Source organism: Haemaphysalis longicornis, unplaced genomic scaffold (assembly GCF_048455015.1).
Source record: "Haemaphysalis longicornis isolate Haplotype H1 unplaced genomic scaffold, Haemaphysalis longicornis Haplotype H1 scaffold_10, whole genome shotgun sequence".
NCBI lineage: Eukaryota > Metazoa > Arthropoda > Arachnida > Ixodida > Ixodidae > Haemaphysalis > Haemaphysalis longicornis.
The window spans coordinates 2,867,638-2,891,532 of record NW_027526204.1 but is presented as its reverse complement, the minus strand read 5'-3'; the positions used below and the strand labels follow the sequence as shown (position 1 = coordinate 2,891,532).

The 23,895-nt window shown below is 49.0% G+C and overlaps 1 protein-coding gene and 2 long non-coding RNA genes across 3 annotated transcripts in view; 2 read left to right on the top strand and 1 right to left on the bottom strand.

The window, feature by feature from the left end:
- Positions 1–23,895, top strand: part of Pip (heparan sulfate 2-O-sulfotransferase pipe) — a 161,103-nt gene that overhangs the window by 21,079 nt on the left and 116,129 nt on the right. The gene's annotated exons all lie outside the window — the stretch shown is intronic.
- On the top strand, positions 725–12,330 carry LOC144158123 (uncharacterized). Its single transcript, XR_013319945.1, has 3 exons — positions 725–1,058; positions 6,698–6,817; positions 8,310–12,330. It is a non-coding gene; the product is annotated as an uncharacterized LOC144158123 (long non-coding RNA).
- On the bottom strand, positions 18,297–20,048 carry LOC144157580 (uncharacterized). Its single transcript, XR_013319783.1, has 2 exons — positions 19,657–20,048; positions 18,297–19,079 (listed from the first exon to the last, which is right to left on the bottom strand). It is a non-coding gene; the product is annotated as an uncharacterized LOC144157580 (long non-coding RNA).

Here is a 23,895-nt window from a genome sequence, read left to right as displayed (position 1 = left end):
CTTTCTGCTCGTTTAAATCCTTTATTTGGGAGCGGGGCCGTAGCACCAGCGACGCGAGTGCAATCTGCTGGCTGGCTTAGCGTGTGCAGTCATCAAAAGTGTTAACAACAGCAAAGAGCGAGGTGCGAGCCAATGCACAGAGTGGCAGCACGTGCCCGGGCGAGCCAGAGAGGTTGTGCGCGTGCGCCAGACCGGTCGAGTGCAGGAGGTCTTCTTCGTGAGCACCGAGCATCAGCTGCCGAAGATGCCCCAGTGGTTATCGTACAATCCCACTCTGTGCCATCTCGTTCTTTGTTTTTGTTAGCACTTTTGACGACTGTAGCTGCGTGCATCGTCGACAGAAACGTACGCTCACCATACAGACTGGAAGATGGCGAGGTTGATGTCTTCACGAGGTCCGTGTTCACTCGGAATGAAATCTCGAGATCACCATACGACACGACGTTTAGGTGGAGGCTGGATATTCTTCACTGACTGCATGCTCCGATTTCACTGCACTCTTGCTAGGGGAGGTTAAAGGCGTAAGTCGAGGTTGGTGTCCAGGATTCCAGGCGCAGACGAGAGGGTCACTTTGCTGCCGCGCAACCTGACAAGTCGCTCTTTGACCATTACCCTAAATTTTTATAATGAAGACGCCATTCTTATTAACGTATCATACTTAAGTTCACAGGAGCTGGATATCATATAGACGGTATTCATTCAAAAGTTTAGCGGGCGATTTTCTTCGCTTGGCCACACTGAAAGCCGCCATGTCTGTGGCCACTGTGCTAGCGCATGCGCTGTGCGCCCACATCTCGAGAAAAAAAAAACACCGGTGTCCCGTTTGTCGTCTGCCGCGTTTCAACCCAATTATCGGTAGTGGCGTCAAGAGATATATTATTAATCGCATTCACATTACGTGGTGGCGCTCTACCACCTGCCATTGATAACTTCGCATCACCGGAGGATGAAACCGCGGCAGCGAACGGCCGGAACGGCGCGCAAGTCCGACACTGCAGTTGGCTGCCGCCGTGGATGCCGACGCAAGTGCACCCGCACCGTATCCACGACTTTGTCTGGTAAGTTCCCTCTAATACATGGTTGATTACAAAAACCGAATAATTTCTTTGGAGAGCTGTTTCACGCGTACGCCGATTTAGCGATGGTAGCGAATGCGAGGCCGGTGCTGTAACCCGAGCGCTGACGGATCGCAAGCGCCCTTTGAACAAATCCCTCGAGTTTGGCTTCCGTACGGCAACATTTTCTGCATATGCCTTCGGGCGATCACTTTTCCGCGAGCATACGCGTGACTTATCGCGACGCAGTCGCACGCATACGTGGGCTCTAACGTTTTTATCGCTCTACCTACTCGTGCACGCCCCCGTCTGCCAACGTGTTTTCAAATAAATTGGAATGAAAACTTAGGCAGGCAGCAATGCGCCACCATCAGCTTCGCAGTCACCAGTCGCGGTCGCACGCTGGATGCCTTGTCGGTTGTTCGAACGAGGGATAAAAAACAGGCGCGCTCTTGTTTTTTATTTAAATCGCGGCAATCACTGACACTGACATCACTGAGATTTTCTTCAGACTCCAATTCCAGAGAAAATCTGCTGTTGCAGAGACCAACCCGTTCCGCTGGTGCCGTGTAGATTCAATGCGCAAGTCTTGACGCAGAAAAATTACTAGGACCCAGATTTCGGAAGTGTAGTGGACGCGCATTTCACGGCGCGCTGAAGGTGCGTTTCTCACGCTCGCTCGGGCGGCGGTTCGCGTTACCGGACCCGCCGGATGTGTGACGCGTGAGCTATCGTGTTCCACGCCTGCGCCGCCGCGCCATCGGGGACCGGGGGGGGGGGGGGGGTTTATTTCTCTTCGCTTAATAAGGCACTTGAGTTCCAGCAACCGGTCGGTGTGGTCGCTTTCATCGTCGCTCGTCAGTCGACGAGACATGGTGTCAGAAGTGGGATAAAGTTAGCGACACATCGATCAATTATTAATAGCAATCAGTCTAAGGTGCATAGCCTGCAAAACACGCTATGGCGGATGGAGATCCTTCTATCCAGTTCAGCGGCACCGGGCTTCAACCGCCACCGAAATTCGATTTTGGGAACCCAAGCTCTTGGAAAGAATGGGTCTACCAGTTCGACGACTATTGCTATGCATCTGGGCTCTACCAAGCGCCGGGAGAAGTACAGGTCAGAACGCTTCTTTACGACATGGGCTCCCAAGACGCCTGCCGCGTTCTCAACACTCTAGCATTGTCCAGCGAAGACTGGAGCTCGCTAGAAGAAGTTCACCGATCAGTTCATCCACCCGGTCAACGAGGTCTACGAAAGTGTCCGCTTCCACTGTCGAACCCAGGGTGAAGGCGAGACCGTAGACGAGTTCTACACTGCGCTGCGTACACTTGTCAAAAAGTGCAACTACGCCTCAGCGGAAGTGGAAGAACGACTCGTTCGAGACAGGTTCGTCGTGGGTCTCCGGGACTCTAACCTTGTGGACAAACTGTGCCGAACACAAAAGCTTACCCTTGAAGAAGCAAGACTACAGGCTCGCATCAACGAAGATGCCGTGAAAGCCCGTGCAGCAGTGTTCCAAAAAGAGCCGAATCCTGCTCACGTTGTGGCCGAGGCCAAAGTTCAAAAGCGCTTCCAAAAGCCGCGACATGGCTCGGATTCTCAAGGGAGCTCCGGCAAGCGTGTTATGAAGTCCAACACAAGCGACGCTACCACGAGCTGCAGATACTGCGGTCGACCAATGCATCCTCGAGCAGATTGCCCAGCTAGGCAAGCCAAGTGCAAAGGGTGTAATCGGATTGGACACTTCGAAGCAGTCTGCGAAAAGAAAAGCAAGAAGAACATGGGAGCTCTCACACTGCACTCCGTAGTAGCCATCACCAGAGCCAAGTTCGTAAAAGTGGCCGTCAACGGACTACGCTAACTTCAAGGTTGACTCGGGTGCGGAGGTGACAGTGGTACCGGACTCGTTTCCAGGCATACCGAACAGCTGCAAAAGCCAGAAGGTGAGCTTACGGGCCCAGGAAATTACTCCCTCACCGTTCTAGGAACATTCCAAGCGAAACTGAGCTGGAAAGGCAGGTCTACAGTGCAAACAGTGTATGTTGTGCCTTCGCAAGACCCGCCGCTTCTTGGATTCCCTGCGATACAGGCTCTTGGAGTTGTGCGATTCGTGGACAGTGTAACGGATTCTACCGTCACTTTGAAGGACAGTCTCTTCGATGGCTTGGGTGAGCTGCAAGACGAATACGTGATACGTCTCCAACCAGGCGCCAAACCGTTCTCACTCAGCGTGCCGAGAAGAGTACAGATTCCGCTTCACAAACCAGTTCGAGAGGAGCTCACCAAGCTCGAATCCCAGGGAGTCATCCAACGGGTGGACCGTCCCACACCATGGTGTTCCGGTATGGTGGCTGTTCCAAAAGCAGGAGGAGGCTACCGAATGTGCGTTGACCTCACCCGACTCAATGCAGTCGTGCTTCGGGAGCGTCACATACTACCCTCAGTCGAGAACATCCTGGGACGCCTCGGATCAGCAAAGGTATTCTCTAAGCTCGATGCTACCGCTAGCTTTCACCAGGTGAAGCTTTCAGAAGAAAGTCAAGAACTCACTACGTTCATAACACCAATGGGAAGATTGTTTCCAAAGGCTACCTTTTTGAATCTGCTCAGCGCCAGAATATTTTGAGCGACAGATGAGCAGAATTCTGGAAGGCCTCGAAGGAGTTGTGAGCATGATTGACGACATTCTTGTCTTCAGAGCACCGCAGCAAGAGCATGACCAACGTCTCAAGCAGGTGTTATAGCGCTTGGAAGAAGCGGGAATCAAGCTGAACCGCAAGAAATGCACGTTCTCTGCAAACCAAGTCAAGTTTCTTGTAGTCGTGGTTAGCGCACAAGGAATCATTCCCGATCCAGAAAAGGTCGAGGCCTTGGCCAAGCTACCAACCCCATTAGATGTCAGCGGTGTCCGAAGACTGCTGGGAATGGTGAACCATGTGGGCCGCTTCATTCCTCATCTTTCCGACATCACAGCACCGATCAGGGCATTGCTTCAAAAGAGAAACTCATGGCTTTGGGGACCGTGCCAGCAAGCTGCTTTCGACAAGCTCAAAAGCTTGCTCAGTTCAGAGGTCTGCATGGCTAAATATGACCCATCGTACCCCACGGTTGTGTCAGCTGACGCAAGCTCATACGGTCTCGGAGCCATATTGCTTCAAGATCAACCATCGGGAGAACGACGAGCGGTTGCTTACGCCTCACGATTCCTAACGGACACTGAAAGCCGCTACAGTCAAACAGAAAAAGAAGCTTTGGCTGTGACGTGGGCTGTCAAGAGGTTCGACCAGTTTCTGAGGGGCATCGCATTTCAAGTCGAAACGGATCATCGTCCTTTAGTCACGCTCCTGGGATCAGCAGAACTCGACATGATTCCGCCCAGAATCCAGCGCTTGCGAATCCGTCTTATGCACTATCAGTTCACTGTTCTCTACGTCCCTGGCAAGCTGATTGCCACGGCAGACACGCTGTCAAGGGCTCCTATTCAGGGACACGATCCTGAGCGAAGTCAATGGCAGACAGACTCCATCGAGTTATTCATTGGGGAAGTCGTTACAGCAGCTGCCACCCTCATGTCCTCCCGCATGGATGCCTTACGCAAGCACCAAGCGGAAGACGGCATCTGTTCTGGGCTACTCCGCTTCTGTGAGAAAGGATGGCCAGAAAACGTCTCAAAGGTTCCAGTTCATCTAAGGGAGTACTGGAAGGAAAGAGGCAACATCACAGTGTGCGATGGCTTCTTGCTCAAAGATCGCCGCATCATTATTCCAAGCCTGATGCGCCGTGAGGTACTTCAGCAAATCCACGAAGGCCACCAGGGCATTGGACGGTGCAAGGCAAGGGCAAGGGACGCAGTATGGTGGCCTACCCTTAACAGCGAAATTGAGCGGCTCGTAACATCGTGTGAGAAATGCGCTCAGACGAGAGTTCAGCGTTCGGAGCCACTAATCGCAACACCGACTCCAAATCGGCCATGGCATCGTGTAGGCGCCGACTTGTTTGAACTTGATGGAACTCACTACATAATCGTGGTGGACTACTACTCTCGTTTTCCGGAAGTAATTAGCTTGTCGTCGACCACCTCCACAGCTGTCATTGCGGCTGTCAAGAGCACGTTCGCGCGACATGGAATACCTGATGTGTTCGTGTCCGACAACGGCCCGCAATTTTCGTCATGGGTGTTCGCCGAGTTCGCGCAGACCTACGGATTTCATCACATCACGAGCAGCCCGGGCTACCCACAGTCAAACGGCGAGGCAGAACGCATGGTGCGGACCATGAAGGATCTTTTCACAAAATCCAAGGACCCACACATGGCGCTTCTGGTGTGCCGCGACACGCCAGGAGCGAGCGGATACGGCCCATCGCAGCTCCTAATGGGCCGACGTCTGCAAACGACAGTGCCGAAGATGCCAGACACCCTGCAACCGGAGTGGCCACCACACGACGAAGTTGCAGCTAAGGATAAAGCTAACCGAACAAAACAAAGTCAAGACTTCAACCGTCGTCACGCCGCCCACCAACTCCGCCCACTCGCTGACGGGGAGGATGTGTGGGTGCAGGATATGTCATGCGCAGCAAAGGTGCTCAGCCCAGCAAGAAGACCACGCTCATATGTGGTGGAAACACCGACAGGCATCATTCAGCGCAACCGTCGGCATTTGGTGCCGTTCAACGGTGCAGGCATGCCTAATGGCCTTGCGTCTGACAGTTATTCAAGCACACACGAAACACCAGCAGTGACGGTTGAAAGCTCCGCGGATCAAACCCGCCGGATGTGTGACGCGTGAGCTATCGTGTTCCACGCCTGCGCCGCCGCGCCATCGGGGACCGGGGGGGTTTATTTCTCTTCGCTTAATAAAGGCACTTGAGTTCCATCAACCGGTCGGTGTGGTCGCTTTCATCGTCACTCGTCAGCCGACGAGACAGGAAGTACCTTAATTTGAGGAATCAAAAAAATTGGGCATTTTAATTAGTGAACAAAGCGGAGTAACGCTAGTTCCATCTTTGGCTCGTTCCTTTTAACTGCGCTATTTTTACTGTGCACCTTAAAACACCCAGTTATTCCTCCCTCCCCCTCTGTGCTTTTACTACATAGCTGCATTTATTACATGGAATGGCGAGTTGATTTTTAAGCATTGCCTTGGGCACACATGGTATCTAGCAGGTTATTTTATGCACCATTCTTTTTTTAAGCAACCAACCTTCCCAACCGGCAAGCAGACTATTCATATGCTTGCAGGCTCTGTTTTCACCATCCTTGCGTCTGCACATATGTATATTTGTTAAACGTTGCCTGCATACCTTCTAGTCCAGACTTCATATTTGAAAAGCGGCAACTGGCCACAGTTGCCGCTTTTCTAATGGAGGCGAAAAGCAGAAATGCCCATGTTCGAGATTTTGGCACACGTTAAAACATCCCCAAGTGGTCAAAATTAACCTTAGTCCCTCACTACGGTGTGCCTCATCGCCTGTGTAGTGTCAGTGTGTTAAACCTCATAGTCAATCAAAGTGTTCGTACAAACCTTCTACAAAGCAAGCACAAGCCGTTTTCAACTTTATGTGGTCACTGGTGAACTGACTGTTGTAAAACTGTGCATCGCAGCATGTTTAAGTTCACATGTTACTACTCACTCTTGCAGGTCTGAAGCATGAGATCAACCACTGGCTCTCAACAGCCACTCCCCCAGTCCGGCGAAGTCAACAAAAAGCCATCCAGCCACCACTAGGCACACAAGGCTGCAGAAAAAACTTGGCATAGCGTATGCATGTTTCTGGCCTATTTTTGCTTCTCTTAAGAAGGTAAAGTTTATGCAGCCTGTGTTGCTTTTCAGTTTCAGTTGTACAACTTTTTTTTTTATGTTGATTATGCAAAATTCGTGTTGAAACGTATAAAAATGTGCAGTGCCAAAGGGACACTGCACCTCCAAGGCAAACTTCATTTTAGATTTTTTTATCCTTCACCTCCGTAAATGCTGGCATCATTACAGGAGTACTTGTCGAACGTTTTGATGTGTGGGTGTTTGCGTCTGTCCCGAATGCAAGATGGTGTGCCACGGTCCCTTAAAGGGGCTGGACCTACCCCACTTCTGATAGTGATGAAAAGCATGTCATAGTCTTCACATAAGCCATATGATGGCCAATTCTTTAAATACGTGTGAACATCCACTGCCTGACTACTCTTTACGTCCCAACTTTCAGCCTCTCATCAGTGCTAGTAAACATCCTACGCGAGGCTGACCCCTTTGCTAAGCTGCACAGAAAAAAGAAAGGTCAACCCAACAGCTCAGCCATTATCAGCAGCTGACAATCCTTGTGAATCCTCAGGTGCTGTCAAGTGCACAAATAACTCCTCCATGTGCTCACCTTTGTGAGAGAGAAACGAGCCAAGAATGCCCCAGCAACACATCAGTGATGGCCTCCCAGATGGCCGATAGGATTCTCCAGGTACAGCGCGAAGGGGTTTTGAAGCCCCTCCCCCAAACATTTTACTATGCTGCACATAAGCAAGTGCTAGCATTCATTTTGGCAAGGCTCCTTCCATTCTCCCATACCTCCATACACCCCCAACCCCTAAAAGTATTTCTGGCTGTACCAACAGTTGATGGACTGTGAAGAATGAGCACCCTGGAAAGAACTAAAGGAGGTGTTTCAGGTGTGCATTTGGAGGTTGTCAGGTGACACACTGTTGAGTCGAGTTGATACGTGCAGCATATCACGGTAGCAATGCACCAAGCATGTGTGATCCTGCATTCAAGGCCAGTGCACTGCAGGCGTATTAGTAACTGCACTTGCATTGGGTCAAATTAAACTACGCAGCTGTTGAGAAAAACAATGGGGTGTACTCACGGGAGCAAAACTCTAGATTGATGCAAGCAGCAGCTGAAAGGCATTACATGCTGCCACATGAATAAGTGCCTCCTGCCAAGAAGACACTGGCTGTACGGCCTAGTTTAACAGTACGATGTTCATTTCGTGCTTGTTGCTTTGGCTACATGTGGCTTCGGCCTTGTTGAAGCGTTTTAGCGATTAGCGGTCAGTAATGCATTGAACGTTTTTTCCTTGACCTCTGATTGGGAGCTTAAGCACGCGACAGGCTTCATTAAAATCAAGTCCTAGCACTTTGGGATTTACACTCTATGCGCAGATTGTGACTATTCGTGAAGGACGAGGACAATCGAAAGGAGCAGTAAAAAATTCTTTAGGGCCTCATCTGGGGAGAGTGACCATTTGGGCTCCTTTCCTTGGTTGCAGCAAAGCCAAGGGAATGCGAGCTGTGGACCGGCGACCAAGGACAACTCCACCCGGAGCTGGGATTGTGTGCGCTGGACGTTGCATCGTCGGCTGTCGAGCACTGAGGGCCAAAACCATCGAGGACAGGCGGCCATATCCATGCCAACAGAATCAACCTAAACAACAAGGTGAGCTGGGCAGCTACGGTCTCCCACGGCAAACACACTCAGAGACACATGGTCCCCCAGAGTCAATACACTCACGGCAGACATTCCGATTCATGCTCAGAAATTAACAAAATCCATCACATGCTTGAGTCCATTATCGTTGCAAAGAAAAAGTTCTAAAAGCAGCCCTAACTGAACTTAAGGGAGTCGACACCACTGTGAACCCCGCCTCTTCCAAAACGTCAGACCAGCATCTCAGGCCATTGTTCACTCCAGCCACAGCAGGTTACCGACCTTGGGGTCCTCAGAAATTGGGTCCGCAGATGCAATGGACAATTCTCCATCTGGCTCTACTCAGTTAAAACACTGGGACAAGAAAATTGGCCTTGGCAAACCCCCCTTGCTTCAGGGTCGGATGATTAGTACGTTACGGAAGGTGTGCTTCAAAATTTTGGAGAACAGATCATGGAAACCCTCGTGCGACATTCAAAGCCATGTTAGTGCAATTTGAGGATAAGATTGGTGCTGAAATCACCGGTCTCAACATTTGCATCACCGGTTCTTTGAGGACGCTGCATGAAGGGGAATGGGCCCCATAAAATCGACTGCACGTGCGTCTGGCCTCCGTCAGCGGACAGTTCCAAAGTGCTCACCAATCGTCTAAAGGCACATTCCCACTGGCGACTTGGCACATTGCGTGACATCGCAAGTGATGAGCCGGGCATCGCTTTTTCTCGCTTTGCGAGGGAGGACAAGATCGCTCTAGGACTGAATCCCCTCGTTGCGCCTCGGCAATGCAAAACCGGATAGCCAATCATGGCTAAGGAGTCAGCTGACATAGCTGCAAAGGAAAAATTTGTTTACATCCAGCAATGCAAACAATGGTGAGCCGCTGCTGCCACACAGGGCTGACTGTGCCTGTCGGGTCAGGGGTCAGGCCGGCAAGAAATTTTTCATGCGCTTCAGTTCTTTGGTCAGTGACTTCAGGGTATGTGTGTACTAATCAACAAACAGTGTAGAACTCATCAGTGTGGAAAGTCTTTTCAAATGGCAAACACGGTGTAGAACTTGGAGCGTTCGGAGGCGTCAAAACTTCTGCGTCTGTGAAAAGAAGTGAAATTTGCCGGCCGGGATGCGAGTATTGTTGCATCGAATTAATTACTAAATGCAAAACATGGCTGACCGGCACGTTTCTCCTAAACGTATGGAGCCCTTCTCGCAACACCTCCAAATTGACCGAGCTTTTTTAGAAAACTCTTGAAATTTTCCATTTCGACACATTACTCATTGTCGGTGATTTTAATGCACATCACACTAAGTGGGGATTGCAAGCATGACACCATTAAAAAGCGAAAACCTTTGGCTTGATGCCCAACAAGAAGGCCTCACCCTTACCACTGACCATACGCATCCCACTTGCACCGGAAGTAGTGTGAGCAGTGATGAGCAGCAGTGTGAGCAGCCTTGCCTCACTTTTACAGAACACACGTAAAGGAAGACCACTTTACGCAACACATAAGAGAATCTCGGCAGCGACCACCCGGCAACATCAAACGAAGGTCTGGTAGGCCCGCTTATCCTCATTTACTGAGATGCATTTCAAGGGCTCTGAGTGGTGCAGCGGGATTCCTCACACTCGGTGATTGGTCCACATATCTGAGAAATAACTAACATCAAGGCAAAGGCGGATCAACTGGGCCGAGATGCTGAGCAGGCAACTAATTATACATTTGAAGCAGGGAGCCAATGACAGGTTGACTTGCAGCTTCCCCACATGTGGGAGGCCAAGAGTGGTTTGCAACAGCAACTCCGCAAGAACAAAGTCAGTTGCAACGTGTTTTGTCGCCTGGATTGGCTTGACCAACACATTGAAGAATACTCAGTTATTGCGACAAAATTGGCATGCAGCTTGCGATTGCACCGTGAGAAGCAACTACCCAAGACATGAAACGTCGTCTGATGCTTAATCGATCTCGGTAAGAGCCAAGCCATACATTGATGCAACCTAATGGGGAATTCCATTGAGAGAACAGGAGCAGTGGCATCGTGCAGTGAGGAGTAGGTGACAGAACACTTGGGGGCACGCGGGAGCAGGGCCACTGCACCTGCCATGAGTGCGGCACGCACCCGGAGAGCAGGTGGGAGAGGAAAAAACGACGAGGGGAAAACACGGTCCCGACCGGCTGTATGGGCATACATGATAGCATTTATCAGGTTAAATAAGGGCGATCCGGCTACACTACTTGCAGTAGCAGCAATATGAGGCCTGTCTGCAAGATTGGCGAGTGAGGAACAGGCGGTATCACTACGAGGGCGTCTCAAATACGGCAAAAACCAGTAACAGAGGCTATTTTGCTCATATGCACCATCTCTTGGGGTGAAGTAGAGGTTAAACTGCCGGCTACTTGTTCTTGTAGTCGTTCGTGCGAATCTCCCCGGTGCCGTTCGTTTTTTTTCTCTCTCTCTCTCTCTCTCTCTCTCTGTTCAGCCCTTAGCGTTTTTGAGAACTGAGAACAAATATTTCAGTAGAAGAAACACCCCCGCCCCACGCAGAATCGTTAAATGATGTACAACCAAAGTGGGAAGCTCCTTCACTGGGTCTGTTTACTGAACAGCACCGTTGATTCTGGGCATGGAGTTCAGTGAGAGTAAAGCCCCTCCTATGGGCAGGGCCGCGGCGGAGGGGCTTTAATTAAGAGCAGCCCAGCGGCAGCGCGGCGGCGCGTGTCATGTCGTCGCTCCATGTACCGTAATTACCCGATTCTAACGCGCGCCCTTTTTCCGGAAAAATAGGCCGAAAAATCACATGCGCGTTAGCATCGGATTCGAAACCGAAACCGAAACAGCAGAAATTTCGTCCCACCCATCGCCATCACCATGTCAAGATGGCGCTAAAGCTTTTAGCAACGATTTTTCGGACGCAGGAACCATATGCGCCTAGACTTTTCTATCGGCGTTCACACAAATCGTCAAATTGTTCCACTTGCGCGCTTGATAACAGCAATGGCAGCAGCGGCTCTCACGCGTTCAAAACGAGCGGTCGGCTGAAGCGTGCGGCTCTGGAGAAGCTCGCGGGATGGGCGTGCGAGGCGTGGGCCACGATCCCATCGACCATGGTTGAATGTTCGTTCAGAAGTGTGGCATCGCGAAGGCTCTTGGCGGCACCAAGGACGAGATGTTCTGGTCAGCGGAAAGCGACGAGGAGTGAGATGAGCGAAATTACTTTGGGGAATAAATCGCCCATTTCTCCCGCATTCGTTTGTCTGGGTTATAAAGTTCCGTGCGCGTTACAAACGGAGGTGCAAGTTTTTTGGTTTTTTTGTCAGAAAAATCTGGTGCGCGTTAGAATCGGGGGCGCGTTAGAATTGGATAAGTACGGTAGCTCAGAGATTTCCTGCCGCGCGAACTTTGTCGTGAAAGTTCGCTCCACGTATTCCAGCCTTTAGGCATCCCAGCAATCTCTGCGGAAAAGCATGTGTGAGCAAAGCCGGGCAAAGCACGTGTGGCGGTGTGAAGCATTCGCATGCTCGTAGGGCTCGCTGCCCATTCCACAAAGTTGCAAATGCACGATGGATACTGCCGCGCTCCCCGATACAAGGGAGCAAAACACACACACACACACACACACACACACAAAGGGGAGGATATGACGTTAAAGGTCATGTGACTTCCTTCGTATCGTACTGTGCTCACTCCGACTTTTCAAGCGGGAGCAGATCGAACTGCTCCCAACTGCTCTCAGAGCACCGAAAGTGGTCTCGCACTACCACTGGATGACAGTGCTCCTACTTCTGTTCGACCACTGAAACACGCCTGCTCAGGAGAGAGCACTTTCAGAGTGCTTTTGAGTGCTCCTGCTCTCCCAATGGAATTCGCCATAGGTGTCATTCCCTATCAGTTCCCTATCATAGGTGTCATTCCCTATCAGTTTGGACAAAGAACTATTGAAGGTTATTCAGGATCTTCATATTGCAAGCTGTGCTGCCAAAGTACTGCCCCCCTACTCGAGCCGGAATAATGCCCTCCTCAACATTACTTCAGGCAAGGTACGCGGCTGCCATTACGGCCCTTTGCACAAAACAAAATGTGCTTTTAGGCAAAACGACATCAGGAACAAATGCTTGTAATCTAGGTTATGACTTTTTGGAAGCCCTCACTCATTAGCTCAATATGTGATGGGATAGAGGGCACATTCCGAAACAGTGGAAAAGAGCCAAAAATATTTTAATCCCTAAACCTGAAAAAAAGCTTACGATTGAAATTCTCCAGCCATTATCTCTCATTCCATGCATGGGAAAGGTTCTTGAACATGGAGGAAAACTCTTTTTCTGCATACCATGATCAGTTTCAGACGTACACTTTCTACAAAGGTTAAGGCAGCATGAGCTTTAGCTAACAGCCAAACAAGGAGTCGCATTTTAAGCACATTGGACATTAACCTTCCTTGCAGCACGACTTTACAAGTAGCTATTCCAACAACGCGGAGATTGCATCCTCATTCCCCCTCTTCTCGTGAAACGCACCCCAATTACGACGACGAGCGACGATAGGCCAGGGCGCAAGCTCTGCGCAAACGCTAAGCTAAATGTGAGGACGTGGTTTACAGGGACGCAGCCAACTATTTTCGTCTCGACGTAATATTAGTTGCTGTAGTCAATAACCAGGGAAACTCCATTGCCTCTGGCCCGCTTCATACCCCAGTGGTGTATGAAGCAGCAGCCATTGCACTGGCAATGGTGGCCTTCACAAAAATCAGAACAGTAAAAAAATTCAGGGAAGCTTGCGCTCACGTGCAAGACTTGATCATTGACGGACACAAAGTTGAGTTTTATTGTCGTGGTGCCGTGGTTGACGTCGGCGGGATGGCATTTCATTACCTTACGTTGAGCAACGCCAGAGTGAGCTCGTCGTTTTGATCGACGTTTTCTTGTGCCGCCCTGTAAGCATGACTTATCGTCTCTAGCAGATGCTTTGCACGCCGAGCCTGTCGAAGCACACCGGCCTCTTCCTTTCCTCGGCCATGCCAACTATCTGTGGCCTATCCACTATCCGCGACAAACTATGCACACGTATCAAGGCACGCGAGCATGAATGGTGTGCATTTTCGTAGTATTTTAAAAGCTGCGGACACCATACAGAAATGATTTGCTCAACAGCATCGCTGTTAATTAAAACCTCCAAGTCTGCAATCCTAAATTTCTCCCGAGGGCAGATCTCCGAAGAGGTGTCCGTACCTCTAACTTTTGGCCTCGACCCCGAAAAACGAACCGGCAAGTTCTGGACCGCTAATTCTGGACCGCTAATTCTGGACCGCTAATTCTGGATCTAATCTGGACCGCTGCCCTCTTTGGCATGGCCAGGAGTGAATCCGCACACAACGCCGCTTGCGGCTTCACCGACCTAGCGCACGTCAATCTGGACGGTGGCTTCATCTCACTGTCAGGCAGGAACAGAGTAGTGTCCTACACGGATATCCTCAACCACTGTCAGCTGACCTGAGCCTGTATCCCTCCCAGGAATCTGTGGTTTGGAGACACCTCCAGACAAATTCGTGTCGGAGCTTAATTGTCTACAGCTACTGTTACCCAGGACAGGTAACAGTAGCTGTCCCCCCACCCCCCCTGCAGAGTGCCACAGGTGCCAGGAAGGAGCAGGCCTAGCACACATGCTATGTCAGCGTCCTCACACAGCCACACCAAGTTGCAGTGTTAATAGCAGTGGGAGACCGTACTGCACAGCTTCTACTTGGGGAGAGTAGAACAAGGGTAGGAGCAGTAAGCACCCTGGAACTATCATCACATCTGTCTCTGGCCCTCCAACACCTTTCACCATATGAATTGTTCCAATTTTTACTGCCCCATTTGCTCAATTCTTAGTTCCTACCCCATTTTAATAAAAGGTGTATTGAATGTTAAATACTCCAAATCTTTGTGCATCAACCGTAAGTGCATCTATCGCAAGTGCAAGGGGCATGAATAAAAGGGGATGCTTAGAATAAAAAAAAATTACAATGTAGCAGTGAGTGTGAATTTTAGCATGTTTTAGCTATGATGGGCATGTAAATTGCTTTTCAGTGATGCTGTGTGCCAGATACAAAGTTCCCTTCTATGTACACAATGACGAGTTTTTTCCAGCAGAGTCCTGGGTATCGCGTTTACAATAGTGAAAATTCACTATCTGCTACTTATTTTTTTTTGTAGGTCTTTAAGCAAAGCCTGCAAAGCTGTTAGTGGGCAACAACAGAAAAAGTTTATTCAGCACACAGTATGTCATTTGTGATGTCACTGCTTAAAATGATATTTGCATTTTCCTCGTGTTAAAAAAATCACAGCAACTGGACAGTATCATACACAGAAAAGTGTTGAAACAGTTAAAAAAAATAGGGATTTAAAGGCATTATACAGACAGGTAATAGTTTTCTGGTAAATACACAAAGTAATGCCACACTCTTAAACTAAAAAGATAATTGAGATTGATGTGATTTCTCTAGCATAGCACGTTAATAACAACTGAACAAGACGACGAGCTGCAGGCTTACAAAATTGCTTCACCGATGCAGTTGTTGGAGTCAGAAAAGAAATCTGTAAATACAGGATGTGTTGAGTACAAATGACCATCAATACCAGACGTGCCCAGTAAGTGCAGTCTTCTGCTGAATGGCAAACACGCAAAAAAAATGACTTGATACACTTAATTTACAACTAAAAACAAACTGCAAAAAATGTGAGTATAATCAGATTGCAAGGTAAAACTGACAGGACTAAATTCCTTGGCAAGTTGCAGTATTCCAAAATGGTTTTACCAATGCTGCAAATATAACCCGCCGCGGTGTCTCAGTGGCTAAGGCGTTGTGCTGCAAAGCACGAGGTGCAGTCACTTTCATTTCCGAGGGTTGGGGTGGTCGGACCAGCGACAAGCGCCTTACCGAGTCTTGCGGCATCTTAAATAACCTTGTACCAGGTGACACAGTGTTGGCTGACAGAGGATTCACAATAGGTGATGCTGTTGGCATCCACTCAGCCAAGCTAGAAATGCCGGCTTTCACTAGGGGGAAATCGCAGTTATCGGCTTGGGACGTCCAAAAAACTCGAAAATTGGCTAATGTCCGCATTCATGTAGAACGGGTGGTTGGGCTACTTAGAGGACGATACTGAAACCTGTCAATCACTATTCCAATTGATCTTGTGACTGTGAAGCACAATGAGAGGCTCACCCGGCTAGACAAAATTGTAGCTGTCTGCGCAGCTCTAGCAAATCTGAGCCAGTCAGTTGTGCCATTCGAATAGGCATTTTCCAGCAAGCCGTGTGCATCAGTTTGGCTGAGACAACAATGTCTAGCAGTTTCCCTTATTGTGTGGGAAATAGGTGGGTGAGGCACGCCGTAGTGGAAGGCTCCGGATTAATTTTGGCCACCTGGGGCAAGAAGGGGGGGGGGGATCTTTAACGTGCGCCGAAGTCTCGCAGACACGGGCGTTTTTGCTTTTCGCCTCTGTCAGAAAAGTGGCTGGGAATCGAACCTGCAATGTCCTTGGGCCCAGCAGCACAACACCTTAGCCACACAGAAGAGGATGGAATGGGAATGGCCGCAATGAAATGCCAATACTGGGCAACAGTGAAAAGAGCAGCAGGCATCCAATGCCACTGGTTAGGAGGCGAACATGACCATTAAGACGGCCAGGATGCAACGCATGGTTAGTGTGGTGTGTAACGGGTGTGCAAAAAATGTTGTGTGGTGGGCATCTAAAATCACCGCAAACCATGTGTATTTATTGGAAGTATGATTTAGGGACTACCCAGCGATGGTCATAACAGCACAATGCACAGGCTACTGTACCAGGTAGTGCAATTCCTGATGATTGACTTATTGATGCAATTTTTTGTTTCGCTGTAGTATCTAAATGCACAGATGTTTTGGTTTTCATTGTGCGATTTGCAGTTATGTTCTGTCATGAAGATTTTAGCCCTGGTCATCTGTATGAATGCACTCTTCTGTTCAAACAGAACATTATGAGGATTTTGCTCCTGTAGACATGAAAAGCTGTTTCCTGGACTGTTGACCGACGATTTACCTCATTTCTTGGCGGTGAAAGTTTTGATGTGCCGTAATGTGTAAAATAAGCCCTCCGAATTTTCCATAATGTGAAATGCTATTCCACGCAGTGAATGGCAGCACCCATTGCGAGCCTAAAGTAATGGGAGTCTAGATGAAGACATCAAGCCCAATTTTGAACTGTTACGCTTGTGATTTTGATTCCAGTGGTTTAGGTAGGTTATTTTTTGTCAGTTATTACACCACTGTCCATTTTATGCTGCTGCTGCTGCTGCTCTAGTAAACGTTCTTCAGCTTAGTTCTGTGTCTTCACACAAAAAATACAGGGTGTTTGTAATGCTGCCCAATGTCAGTATTTCTTTCCCTTTTTTGTCCAAACTGACATTGATGATTGTCGTCGTAGTATGCAAGTTTTTAAGAGTTGTTAATGTTTTGTGCAAAAAAAATTGTGCATCTTAGTTAGTGACATGAGGGGTCTCAACTCACATCAGTGAGCAAGCAAGCCACAGTCAAGAAGTTCAGTCCCACATGGGAAGGTTGCAATGCAAGAAAGGCAGGGGGGAGGGGGGTGTAACAAATTGTCACCTAATGCTGCCGTTCAAACGAAACAAGTCCTTTCCCACACATTGTAAATATGCTTGGTCATTTCTGTATGGAATTTGGTGTCACCATTCGAGAAAGATATCAGTACTGATCTCCAGGATGACTAAAATCTAGGCACTGATATTTGTTTTACGGTGATCCTTTAATACATCAAAAGGTCAAAACAAAAATCAAAAGGTCTGCAGGCCACATGTGGCCCGGGTGTTTCACACCCTTGCTTTAGATTAACTGTGCACAATAGGGCATGGCTATGTGTATCAATCGTAACACAAAGAATGGAAGGTTACAAGTGGAAGCACCCACACACAAAAACCGAATGGAATGGGAAAAAATGGTGTTTCCGTGTTCTAGATGCGGAGTGTCTTATGCTCGGGGGTATGTCACTTGTTGACCGGTGGCGACCGTCCGCACACCATCTGTGCATGCGCTCCTCTCCTCCTTTCCAAACAGCTGCGTACTCTCCTCTCCTACCGTCTGCGCGCGCTCCTCCTCCGTTCGCTTCAGCTCTCTTGCGCGCATGCGCAGCTCTCTCTCTCGTAGTCTCCTCTCCTACAGCTGTGAATATAAAGGGGAACTAGCAGAGCGCGCGTTCAGTGCTGCGCTTGCTTCGCTTGACTCCGTGCTTCTTCAGATGAAGTAGGATGGAAGCAACAGTCCCGTCAGCGGGTGCGCTGACGCAATTAAACATAACGGAAACGCAAACGGAACCCCCATGACACTCCGCATCCTACTCATGGTTCCCTTCAGGGAGATGGGTGTAATTTTTTTTTGTACCTCAGCAAGGCTCCTTGTTTAGCTCCAAGTAGTAGTGCAGAAGTGACAACAAAAGAGAATCGGCAGACTGCATCGGTGCTCCTGTGACCTACTGCAAACTATCACTAATATTTAACTGATGGGTAATTACATTGTGAACTGTTGGTTGGGTGGTGTTTTATTGATGTGTAATAAAATGTTTCTTGATAGACATGTTCTCATCATGCCATTTTTAATAGTGTCCCAAGCTGCTGTTAGCAGTTACCCTAGGTGTAAGTAAGACAAGTTAACTTAAGAAGCCTTGCTGCTGATGCCCGGAAACACCAATGTTAAGCTTTGGTGGTGCACAAAGAACATGGGTTGGTAAGCTAGTTGGTATTGCATAATGAAAAGTGGGTCTTACAAAGCAATATGAACAAAGGCAGGACAAAGCACTGAACTGTGACTGATTGTTTATTCAAGGAATAAACATACCAATGCGATTACAACCAATGAAAAGGCTAAAAGCACATCGAAACCAACACGTCATCTCGCCCCTTCCCTGCTACATAGCAAGGTTTTGATACACGATTTCTTTTTTTGGGAGTGCAACTGAAGGGTCTCTAATGCACACATTATTAAACATTCAATTTTAACTACGCCTATCAATTCATGTGTGAACTTTTCCTTTTCTAAGCAATGCACGCACTTCCCAAAAAGTGGAACACAAGCGTAACTTTTCCAGTGTGACAAAATGTGGCCCGATAATTCAATGAAGTCCTTGTGCTCACTGTACAGATCACCATTTCATAACAGTTGAATTAGCCAAAATGAAGGCGATGGCCATGAGTTATCATTTCCTGGCCAGAAACCACGTCTTGCAAAAAATATTCTAGCACATGAAGAGTATGACTAAAATGTTTTTTTTTTATATTCTAGCACATGAAGAGCATGACCAAAATGTGTCTTTTTTTTTTTCATTTTCCACAGTCATTGTAAATTCAAATAGCGGTAGCTGGAAAGGCACCTAAATGCACATAAAAGGGCACCAGTCGACCTCGCTATTTATTTCTGAATATTTCTGTAGATCAGTTTCGAAGTGTGCTAAACACCATCACTGTATTTAAACCTGCTGCTGCTCACGGATGCCGCAAAAAACGGCACTCTTGAGGCTTGCCCCGAAGGACGCACACCAGCTCTGTGAGGGCGCCGTATTTCTTTTCTAGCAGCTGCATACGCCTGCAATGAAAGAGAAAGAAAAAAAACGGGCTAAAGTTCGGGGTGAAGCAGAAAGGCACAATTACTTCCATTATGTGCACAATTAGTTTTTCTAAACCAAGCAGGAGCTACAAGTTTTGTACGGAGACTGAAATGGCAGTTCTGCTGCCCCTAAAAACACATAATAGTAAGTTTCGCTAAGCGCTGCTGGCGCAAAACAACAGCTTGAGACGACGTTCGTTTCCGGACGGCGTGATCGAACAGCAATTTCTTTAAAAGATATATCGGCCTCAAAAGTGCGCAGGATAGAAGTACCCGAGGTTTTGACCTTTTGACCGCCGGTTTCCTTACTCCACCCAAGGACAATCGAAACACAGGGCTTCATGCCCTGCGCTGAGATTGACAGAAGTAAATTGATCGCTGCATGCGATCCAATCACCGCACGAGAAAAAACAAGAAGAAAACACGTTGCTGCTTATGTTCGAGTTATTATCAAAAAAGCAGCCCTAAAAACGGCTTCCCTCAAGATGGCACGGGCGACACATTGGCACTGGGTTTCTCGTGCGCTACATGTTTCACACTCAGCAAAACAACTCACCTGTGACATTAGAGCGCGGCGGCTGGCCATCAGCTGATCTGCGGCGGCGACTTGATACGCGTCTGGCGATAGGTAGATCGCACTGTACTCAACAGTACTTAGCGTCGAGTTATTACTTTGCGTTCAGTGGGCACCAGTTTGGAAATGATGCAGTTCATGCTGACAAACGACCAATGCGCTAACGATGCAACCTTTGCGCCCCGACCGGCTCGCACTCGCTCGTAGGTGTGCGCAGAGGCTAGGGTTGAATTGCAAATAAGGTTGTCACACTCATGAGCGGAACCATGAATTTTCGCGTAACCAACGCTATCGCGGTGCAACAGACTATCAAGCCACTCACACACGCCTTGCACGAAAACACAAGCTCATATCGCGGACCGCGACCTGCCTGGCCGCCATGAAGGCACGGAGGAGAAGAGGAGGGCCTGATCTGCGGGCCGTGCGCACAACGTCGCCTCGCAACAGACGCTTGGCCACAGATATGGCGGCGCACGCATGGTTGCCTGTATGTATGTGAATACGCTCTATAATACAAAAAACACAGCGAGACAGTCATATTTTGAGTAGGCTGATGGTTCAAAGAAAATACAGCGACATTTGTAGCAAGAGCAAATTTGATAAACTATTGGTTCCTGTCGTAACCCACACAACGCCGCAGTATTGAGGGGTCGAGTGCACCAATGCGCTGCGAAGCAGTATTTGCATTAGAATAGAAGAATAGCTTGCATTATATTCATTACACCAACCGCAGATTATATTGTCGCGTAGCTGGGGAAGACGCAGGATGCTTGAAGGAATAACGTTTATTACAGCTAACTAGTGGTCTGCAATGAACTGAAAGAAAACAGAAACGCCGAAGAAGCAGTCTGACGTGTAGTAGTAGTAGGGCCACTTTATTTTACACTGGGTTCAGGGTAGGGGGGTGGCGGAGGCCCAAAGGGCCCCCGCGACGTCCAGGGCTCTGTCCGTGACGGCTTCTTGCGTTGCGAGGTCAGAGCTCCCCAGAGCCTGCTCCCAGTGAGAAGATGAGGGGAAAGGGGGGAAGGGGTCGCGCGGACACTCACAGAGCGAGTGGAAGAGAGTGTCCAGCGCGCCACATGAGGGGCAGTGAGGGGAGGTGAATTGGTGTGGGTGAGTGTGCACAAGGAGAGTGCGGTGTGGGAAAGTGTGGGTTTGTAAGAGCCGCCACGTGTGCGCTGCCGGCGGAGTAAGTGAAGGGTGCGGGGGAGGTAGGTTCCTGCGGAGGAGGCGGTAATGTTGAGTTATGTCCCTGTACGTAAGTAGGTACGCGTGGGACATTTCGGGGATGCCGTGTGTAGGCGTAAAAGAAACGGGAGCCCGGGATATCAAAGCTCGGGCGTGTTGGTGTGCCGTCTCATTACAACCTACGCCGGTGTGGGCCGGAGTCCACAGCAGCATCACGGGGTGGGCAGGGGGATTCTGAAGAAGAATTTTGAGGGCAGCTTCGGAAATGACGCCCTTTGTGTAATTTCGTATGGCAGTTTGGGAGTCAGATAAAATGATCTGGGGGGTAGGTAATTGAGTTAGGGCAAGGGCAATGGCTGCCTCTTCCGCAGTTACCGAGGAGGTGGTGGCGACTGTAGCTGAAGCCTGAGGGATTGTTGGAGAAGCGCCTACTACAGCGAGTGCGAAGGCAGGATGGGTGGGGTAGGCCGCTGCGTCTACGTAGAGAGTATGCTCAGAGGGAGGGTAGCGGGAGAGGTGTGCTTGGGCTCGGGCTAGACGGCGTCCGCGGTGGTAAGCTGGATGCATATTTCGCGGGATCGGCTTAATGTGGAGACGCCCGCGGAGAAGCCGGGGGATGTGAGCTGGAGGATCTAGTATAAGCGGGGGGTTGGCATGAATTCGATCGAGGATCTGCCGACCAGCCGGGGTCTGGGAAAGGCGCGTAAGCTGGGCCAGGCGATGGGCTTCGATTAGTTCGTCTATGGTATTATGCCGACGCGCGTATACGAGCGACGCGCGTATACGAGCGTCGGCGAATCGAATGCCACGGCGTTTCGTCTGCATCTAGAGTGCTCTCATTACTGAAAAACACGCACCCCAGTTGAACGCGAACATTTCTCGTGAGCGATTCCTTGGTCGTCATCTGAGTTTGGACTTCCACTCATTGAGCTTTGAACTTGATTCGCACGCAGTTCGCGATTTCGATCGCAGTGGCTTTGACTTTGAACCCTCGCCATTTGATTTCGGGTTGAACCAGCGCCTTCGTTAGACGGAGGGGTGCATAATTTGTATGAATAATTTTGCACATCCTCTTCAAAGCCAAGCTGCTTCGACCGTCTCGGAATGGCGCAATCGGATAGACGTCGGCTTCGTAAGGCGAGACACTCACGTTTGACTGCCGCTACGGGAAGCGTCTCAAGTTGTCTTCCTTTCACCCGCGACCGTCGTCATCTTGAACGAAACTTGACTTTCCCGCATTGCGTTTTGGTGGACTACAGACGACATCAGTGAGGGGCTGCAAGCTTCGCTTAAAACACCTGTCTACAGTCGTGGCCGAGTGGTTTCTTTACATCGAAAATAGTTTAGATTGAACCAACAGTCTAAGATAGTGACAGCAAACCCTTTCCTTATCAAAACAAGATTGACCGTGCGGCGTACACAAAACAAGGACACTTGCGCTTTCATTTTGACGCACAAGAAAAGATAGCCGGGCCATATATAGGAAAACATGGGTAAAAATCAAAAGTCGTGTTTCGCAGCAATATTTTGCATTGGATATATCCTACGTGATCATTACCAAATAAAGAACACAGCGCCAAGTGTCTTCACATCATCCCCCATTTTTATTGTTCCGTGAAAATAGCGCCGTTAGTCTTGATATTGCCCATTTTTTTTATTATTGTGTTCTCTGAATGAACATTACTTTTCCGTTTGTTCTCCCTTGGTAGCTGAAGAAGTATACTGGCCACGGCTGCCGCTTTTCTCATGGAGGCGACAAGCGAAAATGCCCGTGTGTGCGAGATTTCGGCGCACGTTAAAGATCCCCAGGAGGTCAAAATTAATCCCGAGCCCTTTACTACGGCGTGCCTCATCGCCTACGTTACCTTGGCGCGTGAAACCCTACAATCGATGAATCAGCTGAAGTAGTATACTGTAGTTTTCTTGTTATTTATTCTGAAATGATTTGCATCTGCGCATAATTTCATCTCAATGAGCGCGATGCTTGACTCGTCTTGCATCTCTGTTTCACCACCACGACTGTGACAAAAAAGGTTGTACAACCAGCGTAACAAACTATTTCTCCATTTTTAGCACTTCGTTCTACATCATTGAAATGTGGCCTCAATCAGCTCAAGTGTCTTGTGGGATACTTGCGCTTACCTATAGAGTGTGACAGCGGTTTGTAATTTTCATCCGACAAACCAGTATTCTTATTCCGATATCAGGAATATTCAATATTCCAATCCAGTTTTCTTATCCAATATTCTTAACTTTAGCACGTACTGATAAATCCACATAAATATTTTAAATCAAGTGCGCGTGCGTGCGTGTGAATCCGTGCAAATTATGCGCTACAAATGGCGTCCCCCTCAACTGAGAGAAAAAAAAAAGTAAGGGGAGCCTGCACTCATGCGCAAGACTTGAATGGCGAAACTGTTGTGGGTGAGCAGTGCCGGACACGTAGTTAAGCTTCAGTATCATTGTTTATTTGCATAGTTGCGGTGCTAGTAATCGTGGTCATATGCATCCAAGAGGTCGTCGTCTTCTTCGCGGCGAGTATGCAGAGTCATGCTCAGCATTGTGAACTTCGTTAGCGACTCGCGGCAGCGGTGACGGGATCTTCAAGTCGTCTCGGGTAGGATTGGCACACTCGCAGCCACGTCTCGAGCCAGTTATTCACAAGGGCTCCTGGACAACGCGGCAGCCGCGGTGAAGCAGGGTTTCTTTTCACCGTCAGCATCAGCGCGGGAGCGTTCTTTAAATGCGCGGCAGCGCTTGACGCCAGCGGCGGAGTTTTGCTGTTTTTGCTCAAGTGACTCGCGTACCGAGGACGCTCGGCGGTCGCTGCCAGGGACGCGGTCACGACTGCTCGCCACTCTCTTGGTATTTTTTCCTGCAACGGCGAACTTACGGCTTGTACAACAGCCGCGTTGTTCAAAAATGTCTTTGCCAACGCTCGGCGCGCACACTAATTTTGGATTTCCTTAAACACGTTCAAGTTCAAGTGTCGATCCGTTCACAGTAAGCGTTCAAAATAGCTGAAACTCGTGC